Source organism: Montipora foliosa, chromosome 5 (genome assembly GCF_036669935.1).
Source record: "Montipora foliosa isolate CH-2021 chromosome 5, ASM3666993v2, whole genome shotgun sequence".
NCBI lineage: Eukaryota > Metazoa > Cnidaria > Anthozoa > Scleractinia > Acroporidae > Montipora > Montipora foliosa.
The window spans coordinates 17,875,936-17,890,935 of record NC_090873.1 but is presented as its reverse complement, the minus strand read 5'-3'; the positions used below and the strand labels follow the sequence as shown (position 1 = coordinate 17,890,935).

The window sequence follows — 15,000 nt, the reverse complement described above, 5'->3', positions numbered from 1 at the left end:
AAACTCATCTCTCTTAATGTAACGAAATTGGAACATTTCTGGATTATCGATGCACAAAAACATATGTAAGGTTTTAAATTGTCTACATTTTGATGTTTCCGGTTGATGCTTTAATAAAATTATTTCCTTTGCTTTCTTCTATAGAAAAATTCATTGCCTAACTAGTGAATCCCACGGTAAATTTTACGCTAAAAACTAATATCGCATGAATCACGAAGCGATGAGTATCCGTTTTTCGAGTGAAATTTACTCTGGAATTCACCAGTTTGGCAATGAATGAATTATTCTTAAAGAAAACAAGCACACTCTCTGCGAGCGAATGGAAAAGGAAAAAAAGAAATTTCAGAGTCAACTGTGAATAGCCAGCAAATAGAAATCACGCTAAAATTAGAAGCCATGAAAAAAATCTTTGTCAGTTCAAGGTCAAAGAGCAGTTTTAATGATGTACTTTTTTTCACTTTATCTCTGAAAACGAGATCAGTCACATTTTGATGTATTTCAATAAAACACGCCAGCTTGGGATGGAAAATGAATCGGCAAACTACGGCAATGCAACCAAGAAAGGACGAACTTCAAACAAGACCCGCTCCAACACTTAAAGACCGTTTAGGTGCTTTAAACAAACTTCAGAAAACACAAGCTAGTGAGATTTCCCCCTAATTTTATGATAACTTATTGCAATTACGTGCTTATCACATAAGGGCAAAATTATCTTGTCACTGTCGGGGCAAAACAAAAACCAGTTGGGCAAACGGATTTAAAAAGCCCTTGTTCACATGCATTTAGATAAAAAAAAAAAACAAACAAATCAACTTTTTCTTTAGGTTCTTAAACCCGAAGGCGCGCTATATAAGGAAGTCTTCCCTGGGAAGATCGAGGCTCATTTGTCAGTCACCGTTGATGTGCGCGGGACTATGAAAGGAATGGTGCCTTAGGCACATGCAAATGATTTATCAATCAACCGTGGACGCAACCGAGAGTTCTGTGATAATTTCTTCGATGAAATAGCTCCTTATGGCAATGTGTCTGTAGTATGCCATAAAATGGTATCTGTTGTTATTTTTGGGCTTCCTTCTCTGTGTTGCCGTCTCTGTTAGCTTAGATTAATTTAAAACCTTCATATTTCACATTTAAAAGAAATTCTGCAGGTAAAAAAAAAACTGACCTGCAGATTTTGTTGAATTTTAAATACTGAAAGGGAAGATTTCACTGTCCCATTTTTTCAAAACAGACAACATCTGTTGATTTTAAGGCTCAAAGAAACGCCTTATATCGTTGCCATGGTAACGATATTTTGAAGGACAATGTGATGCAAGCAATCTATGATGTGTACTTAAGACCCTGGCCAAATTTTGTCTTGATATGTTCACCCTAACTGTATCTAAGGACAGAATGTGTTTCTTTGTTTCCAAAAAGGAGTAACTATTTCAAGCCTCCTCAAAACCAGAATATTTGGCGCATCAGTAAAATATTCCTGCCAAGGACTGGCTTGAGGTAGAGAGTATTTTACTGTTTCACGCGATTTCCTGGAGTCAGTAGATCCTGAGATATCGATTTTTTGAGAACAGATTTTTACAAGCGGTATCATTCAATGGAAGATCAAAAACAATAGGTGTGAAAACATACAAACTACATGCTAAAGGATATTTTGTTAACAAAAGCAATGGATGAAGGGTTATTTGATTCAAAACGTTATGAAAAGGTAATTGCCTGAACGAGAAATACATGTTTCAATCATTTACGATAAATCTAGCACGGGTAAACAACGGGAAATTACGGTAAGAAGACAAGAGATGTTGGAGATGACAGGGAAAGATGTATATGTGCAAGCTACAGTAAAGGAACCACAGCTGTACATCTTAGGCCAAAGCAGATTTACAGAGGACCAGATGAAATTTATCCCAACTCGCCAAGATCTCAGGGAGTTGAGGTAGCCCACAGTCACAGAATTTAGTGTTGATGTGTGGGATATCATGCAATTCGTGAATGGGGATAGCCCTGCCACTGATTGTGAAGATGGTACCCAGCAGATGGTGTGATGGTAACATTAATTACAGCCTGCAAAGAAAGTACAAAACACTGAAAAGTGATTCTGATCTCTCTGGTTTTGCCGGAAGAAAGGGAAGCTTGCGCTCCTTTAAGGATTTGAAAGTTGGTGAGCTGAAAGCTGAGCTACAGGCAAGAGGAAATTCTACAAAAGGCAAAAAGGATGACTTACAAAAGGAATTGTTCACTATGCTTGGATGAACCACAAAGTTTGCAGCCCTTTTTCACAAAAATGATGTTTCTGTTGAAGAACACAACCTTGTGAAGTACGAGGTATTGTTCTTTGAGGCCCTTCACTGTTCCATGAATCACATCAAGAATATATTACAGGAGCTACCACATCACATCACTGATATTGATACACTCATTACACTAAAGGAACTTCTTTCCATGCAGTTTAGCAAAGAGAAACTCAGGCATGTTCATTACAGGAAGACTCTGACATATGTTACCATTGCTCAATCACTAGTCGTCAGATAAGCCTACTTCTTGTCACCCTCAGTGAAATGATTAAAATCTACTATGCACAAGAAGAACCAAGATCCCCCAAGATGATCCTGAGCCTGCATAACCTCTGCTGGAGGCATGCAATCCAATGCCGCAAAGTGCTGACACCACCAAAGGTTTTGACATACAGGAAACTCTTTGGTCTGTACCTCCACAGCTGTGTCACCCACTCCAGTCAATTGCTTCGAGTAGTTTCGTACAGAGCTACAAATGCAGAAATGATTTGAAATGCTGTTTGAGAAGTTGTCAGACACAACAATGAAAACTTGGAGCAAAAGGATTGAAGACCTATCCACAAATGCAATGCTGCACTTACAATAAGAGAAAGCTAACACTGGTAGTGACGGTGTTCTCAAGGAGGAGGAAAGAGAAATAAGTAAGATGGCAGAGTCACTTCCCAAATTAGGCAACAATGTTATCTTTAAGAGTGAGATGGAATAATATGCAGATAGCTGGGCAGCTCACGTAAAGTTAATCCCTGATTTTCTGAAGCCAGGACAGGGCGTTTGGTGGAAAGAGATGGAAGACCATGTTGAATTTTTTGATGGGCCACAGGAAGCAAACTCCAGACAAGAGGGACCAAACCTGTACCACTTCTGTTCCAGTTCTATAAACATGGAGCAAGATAAGGTGAAGATCCCTGCAACAAAAATGAGAGGTGGCTCTAGTAAGTGGGAAAGACCCCCTGACATGCTGCTTGGTTCAGTGGATGGTAGTTGCTACTGATGATGAAAATAACAGTGATGAGACTCAAATGGTCCCGTCTGACCTTGTAGCTCAGTCGGTAGAGCAGCGGAGATCTAACCCGAAGGTCGTGGGTTCAATTCCCACCCTGGTCAGAGTTTTCTCTGTCCTTGTGTGGGCCATTTCCATCTGTAGGGCTAACGCTCACATGGTTCATATGGGATTGAAATCTAGCACTTCACATTACACTCTATTCAGTTAACTCTGTTTCAAATGGAAACTGTTGGCTCGGGATGCCGAGAATGAAGACTTATCAGACTGTGATGATGAACCTGAAGATGATGATAACGGTGAAGGTTACAGTGATCATCATGGAAATGAAGAAGTTACATGCTCAAGAAAAATGAATGTAAAAGCACAACTGCAAACAGAGGCTGAAACACCACTTATGCCTGACTCACTCCTTCGTGATAGAGAGAGAAAAAGAAAAATGGCTGAGCAAGGCAAGTCTTCACCCCAAGAACCACCAACAAAACAACAAAAGTCAGATACATTGGTACCCAAGAAAGAAAAAGCCATATAACAAGTCCTGGGAACTTGTGAAGAGGTGCAGAAATTTGAGAAACTGAAACAGAACGTTGCCAAGAACCTCAAATCCAGATATCACATTGAACACTATGGAGCACACCTTGCTAAAGTACAAGTTCTGGTGCTGAAAGCATACAAGACGATTCATCTCATACTGTAATGTGCAGAACCTCACAGCAGTTCCACACAAAACAACACCATCCCTACCCACAATTACGTAATTATTATGAGTACTTCATATTTTAACGTTTGATATAACTTTGGCTATGATTCAAATTATTTTACAATTCAAGTTCCACTTTTACAGAGGTATTGTTGTTGATAAATGAATTCTGATGTAGGACAGTCTTGAAAAACCATTGATGCTGTAAAAATTAAAATGACTGCAATATTATTAAACCTTGGTATATTTGTAAACCCAAAACTCATGGTTTTTACTTTACTGATTCAATTCTACTTCAGTGCACTGGAAGATTAGAAATGAACTACCAGCATATCATTGCCAAAAAACTTGTGTCTAACAAGCCAAATTAATGCTATCTGCGAGATTCTTGATCAAAATTTATTTTCTCTTAAAAGACTTTTCCAAACGCACAACCTTAATATAGAGGCAGGCCAATAACTTAATCAGAAAGAAAATAATTTAAATCAGATCACTTGCTGAGAAATCAGAATCTACAAAACCTTTTATTTTTCTACGCAAAAAGATGCTCAATTGGAACAACAGTTATAAGCTGGAGCTTATTTTGATCAAACTTTGGGCACTGAGTCACCAAAAGATAAAAGAAAAACGAAACTAACCTTTGGTAACAAATGCAGCATCCCATCATTTACTGGCAAATCCAAAACATTGGCACATAACCTTTCAATGCCATGCCAAAATGGCTAGGAGAGAAAATGCACCCGCCATCTTGAATTCAAGTCTCAGGTATGTAAGCATCGCAGGGGACAACTCATAGTTGACGGTCAAGCCCTAATTTACTTGAGTTCCAGAGGGAGATCTTGCTCTGGAAGTTTTTGGGATCTAATCAACCATACAACATTGGCTATAATTTGTTCCGTTGACTGTTCAACTGCGCTGAAGTATTCCTTCAATTTGTCAATATCGCACTCGTCTTTGAGACAATGATATGTGGCATGAGCTGTAGAAAAATCCTCAAAAAGGGTATTTAAATGTACGAGTTTATCTTTAACTAGAGACCTGTTTGATCGATCTGTCTTCAGAGCTCTGATTTTATCATGTGCTTTTGTAATCAGGCCTCTCTTGCTGCCCCTTCCTCAAACGAAGTGGTTGATCCAAACTCAACTCGATGCCCTAGCAGGGTAGAGCTTCAAATTTCAAACTGATGTGACCTTTGAAAGGTCATGGCGTATCATATCTTTGTAGATTAGGAGCAAGATTGAACGTGTAACTTAAGCCACCACATGCAGAATTGTCAATGAAAATATAAGACTATTTATTCCCAAGTAGGAGAGTAGAGATGTGGTTGTGATGATAAAGATTATGGTTCGAACTAAAGAGAAATTAAAAAATGAAACGAAATTTAGAAGAATGCTCAAATAAATACAATACATAAACAGCAATGAAAGGATTTAACACAATGTATACTCGACCGGAAATTCGCATGGAAACAACCTTGGTCATACTTCAACACTTTGTTGGCCTTGGAATTAACAATTCACATTTCTTTCCACACAGAAACGTTGTTACCTCCTTATTTTTGTAATTATTGACTGCTAAACTAATGTGCAAAAGAGCCTTTCTTTCCCTCTCCACTTTACATCTTATATATATCTTACATATATCTTAAATAAATATACAAATAACTAACTGTAGACAGTACTGTTTCGGCCTTCTGGGCCTCATCAGTGCAGTGGTGATGTCTAGGATAGAGGTTAAGCTTATAAAGCCACACATGTGGTACATCTAAGCCATGCCAGAGTGCTCAACCTAGAGAGCTAGTGAGCATGCGCAATTACTAGCGGCAATGACATCCTAGTAGAGTGCTCAATTTGGACATGAAAGCAAAAGCTTTGTAATGCCAAAGAGCTATATCTAAGTGCAGACAGTACTGATCAGCACTCTGGCATGGCTTAGATGTACCACATGTGTGGGACATTTGGGGTGGCTTTACAAGCTCAACCTCCATCCTAGACATCAGCACTGCACTGATGAGGCCCACAAGGCCGAAACAGTACTGTCTGCAGTTAGATATAGCTCTTTGGCATTAAATAGCTTTTGCTTTCATGTCCAAATTGAGCACTTTACTAGGATGAATCATTGCCGATGCTCACTAGCTCGCTAGTTTGAGTAATCTGTGGTACGGCTTAGATGTACCACATGTGTTGGAAGTTTGGAGTGGCTTTATAAGCTTAACCTCCATCCTTGACATATATATGTATACATATCTGGGGTGGATGCTATATGTCAAGCCTTGGATCTAGATGGCCCGGTGTGTTTTAATGTTGATGCTGATATTATGAAGCAATTCAAAGAAGTTATCTGTCAATATCCTTCTGTATTTCTCTTCCCGGGGAGTCCCGTCAGAGCTGTTACATGAACGCATGTTTGGCTGTGAAAGTCAAACCCTGCACGGTAAACTTCAATTTTTGCTGGGAGACGTTCCTATCGGAGTGTGGCGTGGGCTTCTTTTTTCATTTTGGAGTGTGGTAAGGTTTGTTGTGCTTGTCTTTGTCTTTTTTGTTTTCTTTCCTTTCTTCGGTGACCCTCCCAGTGACTAATGCTCCGCATTCTGTGGTAACCCGGGTAAGCAGAGTCTTTTCGTTTTTCTCACTTCCAGGGCTTTTTGCGCCCGCATTTTTGTTTGGTTATTACTTCATTTAGTCCATCTTTGAATTGTCCTTTTTGGTTTTCCTTGTAGCTTTTACATTTTTTTGTGTGTTCTGGTGGTTTTTGATTGTTCTGTAAGCAGGACTGTTTAAGGGCTGCCCTTAATTTTCATTTATAAAGCTTATTTTTGGGAATTTATTTAGTGTGATATTAAAACTGTTAAATTACCTGCTTATTTGCTTCTTTAGCGACTGGTTACCTTTTTCCGTAGTTTCCCTTTGTGCATTTTGTCCAAAGGGTTTCTGTGGGACTTGATTAGTTACTCCTTAAGCGAGTGACTGCTTTAGTGTGATTTAGGTGTTCATTTACCTTCCATATTTGCATCAATATATCTTAATATTTGAGTGGCATTATATTTTGAATTAGTGTGACATATAAAGGTGAAAATAACTATTTAAATTTAGTCCTTTTGCAGCTGCTTAAGATTAATCTTAGTTTATTGTTAAAGTATTGCATTGGTAATTTATCAGAGAATTTAAACTAATTGTCAATAATGGTTCTGCGTAACATGCGTACTGTAATCATAAAGTTCGGCTTCCTGGCTGGGACTTCCCATGCCGGGGTTGCCAGCATCATTGTGGACTCCCTGGCTGGCCTGGTCGATTCAATCCAGGTCTGTCCGGGGGGTATTAGCCGTATCTCATTTATAGACCCTGCCCACAAAAAGACCTATGAGGAGACCGGGTTCATCTCTTTTGGTGACGTCCATAGTGACGTGGTTGTTTCTACCCCCATCACCTTCATGATGGTGTACTTGCTTCCCTATGAAGGTAGCAATGACCGGGTTAAAGAGGCTCTTAAGTTTTTTGGGGACATAAAGGAGGTCCGTCATCAGCAGTGGTCCAATGTCCCTGGCGTGCACACCAGTACCCGTCTTGTGCGCGCAAGCATGACACCCAACGAAATATTGTTATTGATGGGGTCAATTGCAGAGTCTGGTACAAGGGGCAACCACTGGTGTGTGATATTTGTGATAACAATCACAAGGCGGCTGACTGCCCTCTAAAGGGAAAGTGTAAACGATGTCATGAGGCTGGACATTTTGTGAGATACTGTCCGAAGCCTGTATGATATGTGCCAGGTAACCTGGCCACTGATGTCCACAGTGAGAATGATAATGATGATGATAATGGTGATGATAATGGCGATGATTATGATAATGACGTTAATGCGGATGTTGGGGACGTTCATAATTCATAATATAGGAGGCAGTGTGGCCCAGTGGTTAGGGCGCTTGCCTTGAGATCCCGAGATCCTGGGTTCAAGACCTGCTCTGACCACTCGTTCATTTGTTCCTGGTAGTCCCTGGTTCAACTTCTCAGCTGCACTTGTAAATAGCCAACTGGTTTGCCTCCGGCCATTTGGGATTCTTTACAGTTGTTGTTGTTCTGTTCATTTCGTTGTGTTTCATTGGCCCTGAAAAGCCCCTATGGGGGAGCGGTCAATTAAGTATGTATGTATGTATGGTGTTGTGTGGCTGTGGCTGCTCCTGTTGTGGTGCCTGGCACTGTTGAGCCTGCTGTTGTCCCAGAGGTTGTGCCTGCTGGGAATCCGGCTGAGCCTGAGTCTGGTGCTGAGAGTATGTGTGTCGATTTTCGTGATAATGAGCTTGACAAAGTGGTGAGCCAGCCCTGGCTGGTCAGTGGATTCCCATCAAAGTTGTGCGTAGTTATGTTTCGGGGGAGTTGCTGCCCCATCTTGCGTCCAGGCAAGATACGGCATCCATGGTCCAAAAGTCTGTCATCTACTGATGATCTGTTTGCTTTGGGGCGGGTTGGGGGCTCTTCCCAGCCCTCATGTCAGTTTGCCATTCCTCTTCCTCCACGGGTTAGTACTTCTTCTGGCTTGGGGATGGCTCTGTGCAAGTCCTCTCGTTCCCCATCCCGTTCCGGGGATGAGAGGTCGCCTCTTAGCCCGGATCCTCATAGGTCCTCCCGTCGTCCTTCGTTGCCTAAGCCTGCTAGGCGCCATTAACTTGCCGTTGTCTCACCATCATGTTAGTTTTTCGTTCTTTGTCTTCTTTTTCGTCATGGGTTTTTCACTCAAATCTTTTTGCTTTATTATGGCTCTCTCTGTTATTTCTGTTAACGTTAATGGCTTGAGAGATGGTGACAAGCGTCTCGGTTTTCTTCAGTGGTTGTCCCATCTCTCTCCTTCGGTAGTTTGTCTACAGGAGACCCACTCAGTCTATAATGATGATCTTCTTTCTTGGTTTTCTCGTTTTGGTTATTTGTGTGCTGGTTCTTTTGGTACGAATCATTCTTGTGGTGTGGTTGTTCTGTATCGTTCGGTCTTGGATTGTCGGTCTGTTGTTTGCGAGTTTGATAGTCGTTTTGTTTTGGTTGAGTTTCGTTTTCGTGGTTCTGTCCTCCGTGTTGCTTCTATTTATGCTCCCAACCGTAATCCAGATTGTGACGCGTTTTTGAATCCTTATGTTAATTCTATTGATCCTGCAATTCCTACTCTTTTTTGCGGCGATTTCAACACGGTCCTGGATCGTGTTTGGGATCGCCGTGGGTCTTGTCCTCTTGATGTTTCTCTGGAAAGTTCTGCTTTGTTGTCAGTGTTGTGGTGGATATTTGGCGTGAAAGACACCCTGCATTCTGCTTTTAGCTGGTTCCGGCCCAATGGGGCCCTTGCATTGCGCATTGACCTCATCCGTTCTCCGTATGCTTGGGTGCCTTATGTGTCTTCTGTAGACATTCTACCGTGTCCTTTTTCTGATCATTGTGCTCTTTCTTTCTCATGGGCTCTCCCAAACTCCGTTCCTCCGGGTCCGGGGCTGTGGAAGCTCAATTGTTCTGTTTTGGATGAGGCCGAGTAAATCGACCTCATCTCAACTTTTTGGTCTTACTGGCAGTCTCGTCAGTCTTCTTTTTCTTCCCTCACTGGGTGGTGGGACAGCGGCAAATCCCATATTAAACGTATTAGTAAAAATTGTTGTGTTAACCGTAGTAAAAGTAAATTAGTGGAACGTGATATTTTGTCTAAACTGGCTGCCCATATTAAAAGTTCATATCGATTCCGGTCATCTTTCTTTCCTTCCTGTTTATCTTTCTACTCTGTCTCGTCTTCGTGCTCTGGATCCTGAGGTTGCTTGAGGTGCTCAGGTTTGTGCCCGGCGAGGTGGGTGGTGCTCAGGTTTGCGCCCGGTTGAGGTGGGTGGAGGAGGGTGAGTCCTCCTCTGCTTACTTCTTCTGGCTCGAAAAGAAAAAAGGCACTGACCGTAATATGTCGGCGCTGAGAGCTAGTGATGGTACTTTGGTTATGGATAAGGATGGGTTGTGTGGTGTGTTTCGCTCTTTCTATTTGAATCTTTTCTCTGCTGCTCCTCGTGACTCTAATGCTCGCGCTGAGCTTCTTTTCAATATTTCTTCAGTTCTTCCTTTTCATGATAGTGAGGGGTGAGAAGGTCTTGTCAGCCAGGAGGAGTGTTTTGCTGCTCTTCAGGGTATAACCCGTGGTAAAGGTCCTGGTCCTGGGTTTTGATTTAGATTCTGTTTTGAATTCTGCTTTTGGTTTGGGTTCTTTGTTTCGCTCTCAGCGCTGAGGTATTAGTACTTTATCTTTTAAAAAAGGGGATCGTTTTGATCCCAAAAACTGGCGTCCAATCTCCCTGTTGAATGTTGATTACAAAATCACGTCTTGTTCTATTGCTGCTCGTCTTGTTAAGGTAAATGCAATTGGTTGTCGATAAAGATCAGTCTTGTGGTTTTCCTAGCCATTTTATTGGTGAAAATGTTGCTTTTCTTCGTGATGTTGATTTTTGTTCTTTTTCTGGTGCTCCTGCTGCTCTTCATCTCTTGATCAAGAAAAGGCCTTCGACAGGGTTGATTGGACATTCCTACGTTCTACTTTGTATGCAATGGGTTTTGAGCAGTCTTTTGTTGGGTGGGTTAATTTATTTTAAAATAATGTTAGTAGTAGTGTTAATGTAAATGGTTATATTTCAAATTCTTTTAAGTTATCTCGTGGGTTGAGGCAGGGATGTCCCCTGTCCTCCCTCCTTTATGTTTTAGTGGCTGAGGTTCTTGCTTGTAATATACGTTCTAATGGTGTTATTTCTGGTCTGTCTCTTCCTGGTTCTCCGTGTTCTTTGCCTGTTGTTTCTGCTTACGCTGATGATACTACGCTGGTTGTTTCTTCTGTTCCTGCTATTTTGGCTGTATTTGATGTTTATTCTTTGTATGAGAGGGGGTAGGGGGCTAAATTAAATTATGGTAAATGTGAGGGTTTGTGGTTGGGTTGTTGGAATGGTCGCACTGACTCACCGGTTAACATTACTTGGTCGTCGGTGAAGGTGAAGGTGTTGGGGGTTTTTCTGGGTCCGGGCAATCTTGAGGAAGACAATTGGAGGCCGTGTATCACCGCGGTGGAAAACACTTTGAACTCCTGGCGGCAACGCTCTTTAACGTATAAGGGCAAGAGCACTTGTTATCAATGCCTTGGCCCTTTCCCGTGTGTGGTATGTGGCCTCTCTTATCCATGTTCCCCGGTGGGTCAGTGTGGAATTAAATACATTACTTTTTAAGTTTTTCTGGAGCGGTAAGCCGGACTTGGTCCCTCGTCGTGTTGTTGTTCAGCCTTCCTGTTTGGTTGATTTTCAGTGTAAGGTCATGGCTCTTCATGTTCAGTGGGTTCGTCGTTTTCTTTATTCTCTGTCTTCTTGGGTTTCTTTCATGGTTTTTTGGTTTTCTTCCCTGCTTCCTGCTCAACCGCATCTCGTTTTTTCTGCTCCGCTTTGTTTTTCTCTGGATTCCCTGCCCTTGTTCTATCATTCTCTGTTGACTGCTTGGCAGGCGTGTAAAGGATCCCTTACTACATCTTCTTTGGGTATTGGTTCAGGTATTGATTTTCGTCCTGTTTCCTTTATGTCTACAAAATCTGCTTATTTGTTTCTTTTGTCTGAGAATGCTGTCTTTCCTCATTGTGAGGAGAAGTTCTTTCCTTTCTTTGGTTCTCTTTACTGGTCTTGTACCTGGCATCAGCTTTTCTTTTTTGATTTGATCGTCCTGTTATTGATTTATGTTGGAACGTTTCACACAGGGTCCTTTACACGGCCGAGAGGCTTGCCGGTTTTGGGTATGCTCTTTCTACTGCTTGTTTTTGTTCTGTTCCGGTCCAGTCTCTTCAACATCTGTTTTTTCACTGTCCTCTGGCGGTCAGCGTCTTGTCTTGGCTTCTCCTCTTTGTCCTTCCATCTTGGTTCGTTACGTGCTTTTTGGTTTCTTGGCTGATGAGTTGTCTGTGGTTCCTTGGGTTTTTGTTTATATGCTGAATGTTTGCAAGTTTTGTATTTGGGGGGCTTGGAATGATTTTTGCTCCTCGGCTGTCAATGTCATGGAATGTGTCAAGTCTCATTCACTCGTTTGCTCTTCCTTTGTTTTTCTGACACTTCCGGTCTGACCGCCGGCATCATATTTTGTTCGTTAGTGGGGTGCTCATAGTGTGGTGGCTTTGCTACGCAATGATGCTTTGGTGGTGCATATTTAGGTTCTTGTTTTGTGTTGTGAGTGAGTGAGTGAGTGAGTGAAGCTATTAGTCTCTCCCCTCGGGGCTTTTCAGGACTAATTTACAATGTGTTTCGGGGGACTTTAGCCAGACTGCTTATTACACAGTTTACAATTTTATTTTAGGAAATGAAAGATGCCCCCGTCCAGATAAGGTCAGACCACAACACCAGGGACTACGTCCTCTACTCTTATCGAATAGTGAGTGGGTTCTTTAACGTCCCATACTAAACATAAAAATATATATTGCGTGTGCGTGCCCTGGCTGTTTTTCTGGGGTGAACCAACGTCTTGGCGTTTGATAAGTCTGTTGACGGGTGGCTTTTAATCGGTCGCTTTTCACCTTTGTGCTGGGTCGTGCTTATTTTGTTTTGAGTCTTTCTTGTTGTTTTTGTGGAATTGTCATTTAGGAGTGTAAGTGAGACGAGGCATCTCCTAGATGCAATTCTTTGTTGGTCTGTTTGTTTTTTGTTCATTGTTGGTAGGGGCGAGGTTCTATTCCCCGGCGAAGTTGGTGTGTTGGTACACCCCCATTTGAGGTGAACCATTGTGTTTGACGGACTAGTCGTTATGTCTGGCAGCCATTGCACTCACCCTTCCGATGGGCCAGCCATTCGCCTTAAACATAAATATATATATATATATATCTGACTGGATTTACAAAAAGCTACCCATTAATGCTGTAACTTAGCAACTTCAGATGCACAATAAAGTTCTTTCTATTCACAGCTATTATTGCAGCTAGGATCAAACTCCACCCAAGGCTCGACAATGCAACTTCTAGATCTAAGGACTGACTATAATTATTTTACTGGTTCTTGCATGTGGATCCCTGTGGCACCTGAAGGGTCAAGCTAAGATATTTTCAGACTTCCACTTACTATAATTAAGGCCTATATAAGAGATGGGTTCTTGGTAATTTCAAAGTTGTAGGCGATCGATCACGTAAATACTGACTATGGCTGACAAAATAATTAAAAAACCAAGGCACAAACTCTAACTCAGGATAATCACCCCCCCTAAACTAACTTTCGTTTCCTCTTATAGGTGCAAACCAACATTTAAATCATAGCTTAGAGCCTCCAGATTTTGTACAGCCATCTCTTGATGGAGCCCCCCCTGTCGCCTGTTTTTAACCAAAAATCTGAGCAGCCACCTTTTCCAAAAATAGGTCCGCAATGCGTACATGTGGGGGCTTTAAGTTTAAGGGCTAATAGTTAGAATCTTGCAAGCACTCTTGTAACCGACCACCTCTAGTTACTTACGAAAAGCACCTATCAGAAGGACGAGATGGCTTTTGAACTTTGGCCAAGTTTAGGTTAGCCAATCAAAGATGAGTAAATTTCGAGCCTTGGATTTTCGATCCGGTCACACCATCTGATATAAATACAGGGTCGGCAGGGGGTGGATGAAAACATTTTCGATGGCGAGTTTCAGGTCTCCCGCAACTGCTAGGAGCGTAGGAAATTCAAGGAGCTCAGCAAGTTCAATGAGGAGAACAACAAGTTCATCGAAAAGCATGGCATGATAAGTTCAGCAAAGGCGACGAAACTTTCAATGGAGGCAACAGCAAGTGGAATAATTGCTGAGCCAACTACACCACCAAGGCGTTCAGGCAACGAAGCGATTATAGCCGATGTGCATCAGTTGTCTCTGATAAAATGTAACAAGAAAAAAACTATTGAGTAATCTCCACTTTTTTAACAAATGAAAGATGAGCCGGTGCAAGAAGCGTTGCTTTACTCTAAACACAAAGGCCGCTGTTGATGGATAGCGAGAAATGTCGTACGCCTGTAAAGATTCAACGTTTTACAAACACTTCAGATGCTGAGAAGATTATAAATGACATGACCAAGATATCGGTACCTGGACAAACGGAGTATTCATTTCAGTTCAAAGAGAGCCTGCCGTATATGCAGCTCCTGTCAACTGAAGACATATTTAGTCGTTCGAATGAATGGGATAATGTCACGTTGAGCGGCAAAGTTGTAAGTGTTGGGGACATTTCAACGATTGGTGCAAAGCAGTTGAAGCTGGCGGAGACTACGTTTGCAGATTCTACTGGAATTGTAGTTGTGGATATATGGGAACAGCATATTCCAATGATTGAAAACGGGAAAGTTTATCGTATTACCCCTGTTCAAGTGCGTTCTTGGGCCGGAAAGAAGAAACTTTCTACCACGGTACGTTCAGTAGTAACAGAAATTGCTGATGAGACCCTTTCAAAGGTGTTTGTTTCCGAGGAAGATTTGAAGACAGTAGACTGTAACGAAGTAACAGTGAAAGTGTATATTATTCACTCAGTTCAGGCAGTTGAAATATTCATTCATTGTTTAAATAAGTATTGTTCACGAAGAGTTCTCCAACCCTCGACGGGAAAAATAGTACACTGTGATAGGTGTGGGTATACTATGAGATCTAGTACAGTACTATGCGAAAAGAATGTTCTCTCAAAATTTCGGAGGAAGAAGTGTGATTTTTCGGCCTAAATTTCGAAGAAATTTTGCTGAGCCGCACGAAAATTCGAAGACAGGATGAAAATTCGCTAATCTGAAAACGAAATTTCGGTTGGAGTTCGTACGTACTGAAACGAAAATTCAAGAACCCAATCGAAATATCGTATTACCTTGAAAATGTGTCGGTTAGCGTTTCGCATTTTAATGAATGAATGGTATCAACAACTGTACTCTTCTCTCAACCTTACGTGTAAACACGACGTGAATGAAACTGTTCAAGTCACGCAAGTATCACGTTGTTTACCATTCAACAAATTAAGTCAACAAATAAGCGACCATTCCGGTCCAGTTTTTAATA

General features: G+C 41.6%; 1 pseudogene; it reads left to right on the top strand.

Moving 5' to 3' along the window:
* The first annotated feature begins 1,802 nt into the window (after positions 1-1,802).
* LOC138002307 (uncharacterized) lies at positions 1,803-3,279 on the top strand (annotated as a pseudogene).
* The last annotated feature ends 11,721 nt before the right edge of the window (positions 3,280-15,000 follow it).